The sequence below is a fragment of the Balaenoptera borealis genome (assembly GCF_965194805.1).
Source record: "Balaenoptera borealis genome assembly, chromosome: 2".
Taxonomy (NCBI): Eukaryota; Metazoa; Chordata; class Mammalia; order Artiodactyla; family Balaenopteridae; genus Balaenoptera; species Balaenoptera borealis.
The window spans coordinates 176,547,145-176,555,822 of record NC_138867.1 but is presented as its reverse complement, the minus strand read 5'-3'; the positions used below and the strand labels follow the sequence as shown (position 1 = coordinate 176,555,822).

The following is an 8,678-nucleotide window of genomic DNA, read 5'->3' as shown; positions in this document are numbered from 1 at the left end:
ACAAAAAGACTAGTAGATTGTATGATATGTGAATTATACCTCAATAAAGCTGTTAAAAAAAGGCCAAAAAATAAAGCCTAAATGAGACTCGGTCCACTTCTCAGCCAGCCTGGGTCTCTCCTCAGTCACTTACTCAGACACCTCCACTTGAATATCTATTAAACCAAATGTAACTCCTGGATCTAACCTCCAAAACCACCCCTCCTTCGAGGGTCTCCATCCTTCCAGGTGCTCCGGCCACAGGCTTTGACTTGCCTCTTACCCTTGCATCCCACTTCCCATGTATCTGCTCCACCTTCAAAGTACACCCAGAATCCGCCCGGTGCTCACCTCCTGTCACCTCCCTGCTCCTACCCCAGTATTGCTCACCTGGACCAGTGCAGTTGCCTCCTCTCTGATCCCCCAGCTTCTGCTCTTGACCCCCACACTCTGTTCCCCCACCAGGGCCAGAGGGCACCTGTGAACATCTAAGTCAGGGGACATCCCTCCTCTGCTCAGAATCTTCCATTGCTCCCAGCTGACTCCAAGCAAAAATCAGTTCTCCCCAAAGCACACTAGGCCAGCACGATCTGGCCCATTACCTCCCTACCCTCACCTCCTCCTCCTTTTGCCCTTACTCCCTCCCTCCAGCCACACAGGCCCTCTCATGGATCCTTTGAACACCTGGCATGATTTCTGCCTCAGGACCTTTACATGGGCTGTTCCTTCTGCCTGGAACCCCCTTCCCCCAGATCTCCCCATGACTCCTCCCATCTCTTCAGGTCTTTACCCAAATACCACCTTCTCAGTGAGGTCTTCCCTGACCTCCTCTATCTAAAATTTCTGTCTTCCTTCCTTAATTTTCTTCCATAGCACTTATCATCATCTGACACCCTGTATCTTTTGTCTGATTTCTCATCTGTCTTCCTGATTGGAATGTCAGCCCCAAGAACAGAGAAGCTTGTCTGCCTTGTTCACTGCTGTGCCCCCAGCACCTAGCAGGTGCTCAATACATGCGTGTTGACTGAATGCATACCTCCCCCCACCCAAAGATAGTAGTTGGAATTAATCCCCGCCCATGCAATGACCTCCCAGCTCAATTCTGAGACCACTTTACCTGGCTTTTCATTTGAGTGAAAGCATAGGACAGAACGGGGCTCAGTCACTGCCCAAGATGGGGGTACAGGGAGCTTCCAGGAGAGCCAGGGGCACACAGAACACCACCCATCCACCCCTCAAGGCTTGGACAGATTCACCATCCACTCCCCTAGCTCCCTGCTCACTTTCCAGAGCTACTTCCATCATGCTTCCTGTGGCTGCCTTACCCACGGGATGGGGATGCACCCGGAGAGGGCCTCCCGTCCTGCTGTCAGGCCACTAGGGCATTCTCAGCACCTAGCACCCGGCCACACTAAAGGCTGGCAGGAGTCCTCTGTGTTTGAAGAATAAATGGAAGGAATGAATACATGAACCGAACGATGAGAAGACCCTCAGGGTTGCACATCCTGTGCCGAGCCTGCTGGGGACGCCTGCTGGGCAGTGGAGGTCTGAGCGTTGTTCCTGAATCCAGGAACGTGTTTCATCCCCAACCTCAAGCCCCGCTCCCCCCTCGCACGTGTTCTGGGTCTGCGCCCCACCCCCGCCGCACACCGGACCTAAGGAACCCAAGGTAGGACACCCATGATTGAGGGCGCCAGGCCTGAGACAGAGGACACAGAGCACTGGGGACAAGGGAGGGTGGAGGAGCGCAGCGCCCAGGACGGTCAGCATTAAGAGCCTGAAGCAGTGGGCACAACACATGGAGGGCACAGGGCGAGGGCAGAGGGCACAGGTGAGCAGAGCCATCCACGTCTGAGTACAGGGTGCCCCAGGTGCTACGTGCGCAGAATGTAGGGTCTCCAAGACGCCGGGGGATCGCTACGTGGCGTGTCCTAGGCGTGGGGCAACATGGGTGCGGGGGTTTTCTGGCACAGGGTGCAGAGAAAAGTGGGACGTCCAGGCTCCGGATGCACAGGACGTTGGGTATCCAAGGCGCGGGTCACGCTGGGCGTGGGAATCCCGAGGCACAAGGTTGGATGCCCGAAGAGAGGAGCGCCCTGGTAGTAGGGAGTAAGGCGTCCTGGTCGCGGGGACGGACACGCGCAGTGTTGGGCACTCGGAGCCCGGGCGAGACTGCGCGCGCGCGGACGCGTTAGTTTCCGGAGCCGGGCTGCTGGAGCGGCCTCCACTGCGACTGCGCAGCCCAGGGTCTTGAGAGAGGAGAGGCGCTGGGGCTGTTTCGCGCCCCCAGCCTCTACTTATCCTTCGCCTCGTGAGCCCCTCGCCCGTGAGGCCAGAAAACCGAGATGGAATGGAGGCTAGTGAACTGATCCCGGCCACGACCAGGGGTGCTCCGCTGACCACGGGCTTTGGGAGAAATAGGAGGGGCTGGGAGGGGGTCCTGGCCAGGATTTTTCCAAACTGAGCCGGGGGTTTCTTAAAGCATGTCACTCCTTACCCTCATATAAGTTAAAGACACTGCTTCTCGCAGCCACTGAAGAATGCAAGTTAGAGCCATCTCCCAGGCACCCTCATAGGCTCCTAGGGTTGCTCCACAGAGGGAAGTGGGTGGACTGCTCAGGGCCGGAGGGTGGAGTGGTGGGAGGAGGCTTGGAGCCAGAGGGCTCTGGAGATGCTCAGCTTTCCCTGAGATGCACGTTTTTCCCCCTTTCAGTCCTGCTGTGTTTATAGAAAGCTGACAGTGTGGATGTGGGGGGAGGGTTCCTGATTGGCCCCTGTGGCTCCGCCCCCTCTCCCCAGCACCTCAAAGCCTTCCATGGGTCCTACCAGGTGCCGTCGAGATGCCGCAAAGTGGGAAATTGATGTGTGGAGACGTGGAACCTCCCCCATCCTCCCATCCTGGTATTGCACCAACCACAGATGGATGGGATCCTTTCCGCAGCCACCAACCTCAACTTCATACGTATTTGGTCCCTCAGATCCAGCTGATGGGCCGGGTCACCCAGATTTAAGGCCCAAAGTCTGCAGCCAGGGAATCCTGGGTGTGAAGGAGGAACAAAGGTAGCCCACTTACTCTCTCCACCCCTGAAGTTTGGGGGCTGGATTTGGCCCAGGTTCCAGGCTATAAGAATCCCTGCCCTGAAATGATGGGTGCCCACAGCAGGGGGAGGAGGGTGGTGGGTGCCTTAGAGGTAGCCCCTGGTTACCCAGCCAGCCTGGAAGTCTGGAGTCTCTGCCTTTCCCTAAATTCAGCCACAGCCACCAGACAGGCTTCTGGGAAGGGATTCTTAGAGGACAGGTTAATTCACTTGCACATGTTCCCTTTAGGCTTTCTTAGAAATTCATAGTTCCCATCTTAGTCTGCCCCAAGTTTTGTGTATTTACCACGCCACCTGCCCCGCTGTTACTTCCACACTCTTTCCCAATTCCTCACCCATTCTGCAGAGCCAAGTTGGGGTGGTAATGCATTCTCTTCCCTGGAGATAGAGACAAGGGTTTGCCCCCCTCCCCATCCTCAGCCAGTCCCCTTCCTCTATAATCCAGATCGGGACTTGTCTGCCCTACTCCCACCACTGTTGCCCGCTCTGTGTCTGCCAAGATTCAGCCCAGACTTTGTATGAACTGGCCGGTTTACTATTTAGGCCTCCCTTGGATGGACTCCCTTCCCCGAGGATCCAAGCCAGGGATTTGCTCCTCCCCATCCATCAGTCTTCGCGTTGCACCCATCTTTCATAAAATGCCAGGCTTCCAGGTTCGCTCTCCCGAGATCCTCACCGGATCTTACCTCTCAGGACCTTCCCGTACCCGCCCCCCTCAAGGATTCTTGCCACCACCACCCCCCTCCAGTTTTTCCTCAGCCCCCACCCTGCACTGAGCTGTCTATTCTGCCGAAGTGCCTATTTTTGGCCCGGGACCCGGTTTTACAGTCCCCACTGTGGGTCTTGGCAGTCACAGCTCTGGCTCCGGGGATCCAAGCCAAGTCGGACTGCCTTCCCCACCCCGGGGGGGTGGGGGGTGCGGGGCTCCCTTCGGTAGCCTCAGCCTGAAACCTGCCCCTCGCCTCACTCGGCCTGATGCCTGGGAGCCCGCCGGTTCCTTGCCCTACTTCTTCAAGTCCACCAGCTGCAGTGTAGTTGCTAGGCTGTGGAAATCCGTACCGAGTTTTTGCTCTTGCCGAGAACCTAAAATTCAATTTTTTCCCTCCCTTCCCCCGCCCCCCTCCCAAAGCGAGACTTTTGAGGTGTTTATACAGATACTGACCTCCCCCTAACACCCCCCTCCCCGCTCCTCCGGCCCGGTCAGCTCCAAGCCCTTGTCCAGTTGCCAGGGATCTTTTGCTCGGGGTCTTGTCCCATCCCGCATATTCCAGTCCTGGCTTTGCGACCCTCCCTCGCCTTTTATTGTAGGTCTGGTCTCCCAGGGTAGCGGCCTCCTCATTGCATTCCCTTCGCATCACCCCTGGATCCTGAAACCGCTTTTACCTGCCCGCTTCGGTGCAGCCAGCGCTCCGGATCCTTTCGTGTCCGAGTCCATCCCTCCTTTTGCCCCTCCTTCTTGCACGTCGCTGCCAGGAAGACGGCCCACGCGCCCCAGCCGCTAAGCAGCCCCCTCCTGGAGCCCCCTGCGAGCCCAGGTCTGGGAACTCTAGGCCAGGTCTTGCTTGTTCCCACTGCATTAGGCATGACGCATTACTCCGTCTCCCGAGGAAGAATCCGGCCCGAAATTTGCGTGCCCCGGGTGCATTTGGCCTTGTCGCAGCTCCCTTCGTTCCTCCCATCTCCATCTAATCCAACCCGGGTTTTGCATACCCCTTCCAGATCTCTCCCATTTCTCCCCTCACCGGGCTCCGCGCCTTTCCTTTACTTCGCTAAGGGCAAAATCCGCTCCGGGTTTTCCTTGAGCTTGTTTCCCCTCCCCCACTTCCCGTTCCAACGCCGGGATCCAGCACGTCTCCTTCCCTCTCCCCGTTTTTCCAGAGGGGCTAGAGGGGGCGAAGGGGAGGAAAGTCCATCCCGGGTTTTCGGGCCGGCCCCCGGTGCGCTCGGGCAGGTTGCTGCGGCCGGTCCTGGGCGGCGGCTCCGCGCCGCGTTTTATGCGCGCCCGCGCCCCCCTCCTGGAGCTGGTGCGCCGGAGAGAGGGGCGAGCAGGCGGCTTGTCATTGCTGGTGCCCGGCGCCGGCTCTGTCCGCGCGTCCTGCGGTGCCCACGGGCCCGGCTGAGCGCCCCCCCTCCAGCCACCCCGGGGGCGCGACACCGCCTCGCCCGCCTACAGCCGCGCCCCCCCTCCAGCTCCGCGGCGCCCGCCCCCTATCCGAGCCCCCTGCGGCCACTGCGGGGAGCCCGAGCCGTCGGCGCGGGAGCTGTCGGCGCTGCGGCGCCCCCGCCCCGCCGTCTGCCGAGAAGGCCCCGGCGGATGGGGCCCCGCGGGCCCCGGAGCGGCGCCGCCGGGCGGCGGGGGGCTGCAGGGGCGCCCCAGCTGCCCCGTTAACTCCTCGGCTGCCACCGTCGGAGGGGGCTGGGAAGTCGCCTGGGCGCACACGTGCAGCCTCCGTCGGGGCCGCGGAGCTGCGGGGGAGATGCGGGCAGCTGCTAGCGCCTCTTCGGGGGGCTCCGCCTCGCCCCAGCCCCCGGAGCTCTGACACCGCCCCCGCCCCGCCGCCTCCGCCGCCTCCCTCCCTGGGAGGGGCGCGGACCCGGTCGCCCCCAGCCCCGAGTCTCTGCTGCCGCGAGGGGGCCGCCTTTGGAGCTGTGTAATCCGCTTTTTTTTTTTTTTTTTTTTTAATTTTTGGTTGGTGGCGGCGGTGCTGGGCCCCGCCAACCCTCGCCCGTTTCCCCCCAGCCCCGGTTCCGGGAGATGTGCCGGGCGGGGGGCCTGGGTTCGCGGAGCCGCAGGAGAGACCCGCAAAGCCGACCCCGGAGCGGCGCTGGACAGGTGAGTGTCTGCGGGCCCAGGGCGAGGGGGACGCCGTACCTGGGCCAGGTGTGTGGGCCGAGGTAGGGAAGATGGGAGCCGGGGCCTGTGCTAGCCGGGAAGGGGGAGGGGATACTGGAGCCGCGGGTTACCGCACAGGAGCGCGAGGGAAATCGAGGGCGGCCTGCACCTCACCCGCACCGGCCAGGGGACCGGGAGGGGCAGCCCCCATGGAGTGTCGGGGGTGCGGATGCGCGGCCGCGGGGTGCCGGTGGGGGGAGGGGACCGCGAGTGTGCCCGCGCGTGGCTGCGTGTGCCCGCGCGCGCGCCAGCCTTTGTGGGGAAGCGGCGCGGCGGTGCCTGCGTGTCCCCGGTGCGTGTGCGCGCGGGTGCTTGGCGCCCTGTTTGTGTAGGTGTTTGGGTGTGAGCGGAGAGGGTGCGTGTGCGCGCCGCGCGCGGGCCCCGGCCCCCAGAGGAGCCGCGTTGGGGGCTGGCACCGCAGGATGCCGGCCTGGGGGTTGTTTTTCTCTGGGAGGCAGAGGCGCGGGGGATGGGGAGGGGTCTGTCTGGGTGTCTGGCCGGCTGTAGCCACCGAGAGCATCTTCTCTTCGCGGTACCCGGTTAAGCGTGGGAAGCTGTGGGGTTTAAGCCACCCGGAGTCGGGCTTTGAGAGCAAGCCCTCCCTCTCTCCCAGGTGTTCATTGGGTAGAGCCTGGGGTTTCAATTGTCATCTTTCCATCTGAGGGTCCTGTGACAGGAGTCCGTGCAGAAGAGGGTGGGCAGCGCTGTGTGTGCTCCAGCCCTGGCCAAAAAGTGGCCCCACAGGCATTTCTCCAGTGCACCCCTGGCACCCATCTGAAGACCGCTAGCCCCCTGCCTGCACACAGCCCGCACGCACATACCTGTCTCTAGTCTTCCAGTCTCGGTCAGCACCCAGCCCCATGCCTACCCAGCACCTCACTGTACCTTCCCCGAAGTCCACTCCTCCCTCCCCCACCTCTCCCCCCAAAGTCATGGCAGCTGAGTGGGTGTCCCTCCATCCCAGCCTTGAGAACAGGGCCCCCTTTCCTCCCGGCTTCTGCAGGACCCAGGGTCTGGGTTCTGCTGCCTACCTCCAAACATGTGGTGTGCAGGGGGGAGCAGGGGGAGGGGTTCAAAATGGCTGCCAAGATGGCTGGTTGTCTCTCCGCCTCTCTCTTTCTCTTTCTGTCCCTCTCTCTGCTTGCCCTGTTCTCTTAGCTGCTTCAGGAGTCATCGAGGAGAGGGGGTTGGACAGTGTGAGGATAGGTGTGGGGTACTACGCTTGAGAGTGGATATCTGCTCTGGGCCTGTGGATCTCGATTCTCCTTGGGGAGAGGCCGTTGATCTCTGCTCCCCTCTCCAGCACCCAAAGGGCCGGCATAAGCCTGTAACCCGACCCCAGTCCCAACTCCTTCACCCCGGCTAGCAGCCTGGGGGCTCCCTGCCCTCCACGTGTTCTCCTAGGCCTGATGCCCTGAATCGGTCATCGGGGTGTCAGGGTGCCCCACGGAGGGTCCCCGTCTCTCATCCTCTCCATCTGCCCCATGGCCAGGGGCTGAGGACTCCCCGGTCAGCCTGGGTCAGGCCCCAGCTCTGGGGGCAGGTGACTTCTCCTTCCTCCCCACTCCCCTCCCACTAATGCCGAATTTATTACTTAAAAGTAGGATGAAAACAGGGAGACTAAGAGAAGGAATACAACCTTCATTATCATATCGAGAAAGTTATCCGTGATCTTCCTAACTAGTAATTTGCCTGCCATGCTGTTCAGAACTGACTTGCCCATTAATTACAGAGATGAAAAATCATCTGGAAAGCAGAAAAGGGAACTAATTCGATCCCTGGCTGGCAACAATGGCCCCCACGCACCGAGCTCATACGTGTGTGCTCACATGTGAGTGCCTGGCCCTCCTGCTGGCATTGCCACCTTCTTCCTCCTCTTCCTCATTGACCTCCCACGGGGCCTTAGCTCCCCCCATGCTTCTTACTCCTGCTCTCCAATGCCCTACCAGGCCCTCCCTCACTCCAGGGGGTGCCCATCCCAACATCCACTCGTGGGGAGCTGGCCTAAGGCAGGATCACCCGTGCTATGTCTGCCCTTGGACGTGGAGACGATGCCCAGGGTTGGGGGAGGGCAGGTAGCTGGGGACCAGCGCATCTGGGCTGTGGGGCCTGCAGGGAGGAGGTGGAAGGCAGGAGACTCGAAGCCTGGTTTCTATTCCCAGCCTGCCCTGGGGAGCCTCTTCTCCTGGGGGGCCCAAGGAGGACCCTGCCGGCCAGTGGGGGAGGGGCCAGCGGGCGCCCTGGCTGCTCCGGAGTCTGTTCGCATCAAGCGATCTGGTCCCGGCCTGGGGTCCACCTGCATGTGCGGGGCTGCCTGCTGCCTGCGCCTGGCATCTGCGTCCTCCCTGGGTGCCCAGGCTGGCAGGAGAGAGTGTGGCTCTTCAGCCCCAGCCTGGGCATCTGGGGGTGGGGGTGCCGATCCCAGGAGGCTGTGCTGCTTGGCCCCAGAATGGGTGCCCGTGATGGAGAACAGGAGGAGCGGGATCCCCGATGTCCCCACCCGCTGGCCACGGGGAGCTGAAGTTTTCAGTCTCTGCCCCCTCCTACCTCTCCAGCCAGACGTGTGGCCAAGGACACACAGAGGGCTGTGGTTTCTGTGTGGGCTCCTCCCGAGGATTCAATTTCCAGACGCCAGACATTTCCCCTCCTCCAGACCCTCCAGGGAGGCGGTGGGGGGGGGGATGCTCCTGAGATGGGGGTTCCCTGGG

The 8,678-nt window shown here is 61.4% G+C and overlaps 1 protein-coding gene across 3 annotated transcripts in view; it reads left to right on the top strand.

Moving 5' to 3' along the window:
• The first annotated feature begins 4,665 nt into the window (after window positions 1-4,665).
• The window catches only part of ADGRL1 (adhesion G protein-coupled receptor L1), a 47,441-nt gene continuing 43,428 nt past the window's right edge, over window positions 4,666-8,678 (top strand). Inside the window, exon 1 of one of the 3 annotated variants that reach the window (XM_082383115.1) lies at window positions 4,666-5,910. The gene's annotated coding sequence lies outside the window, so the exon portion shown is untranslated. The remainder of the gene's footprint in view (window positions 5,911-8,678) is intronic. The other 2 variants (XM_082383113.1, XM_082383114.1) reach the window with 2 other exon arrangements.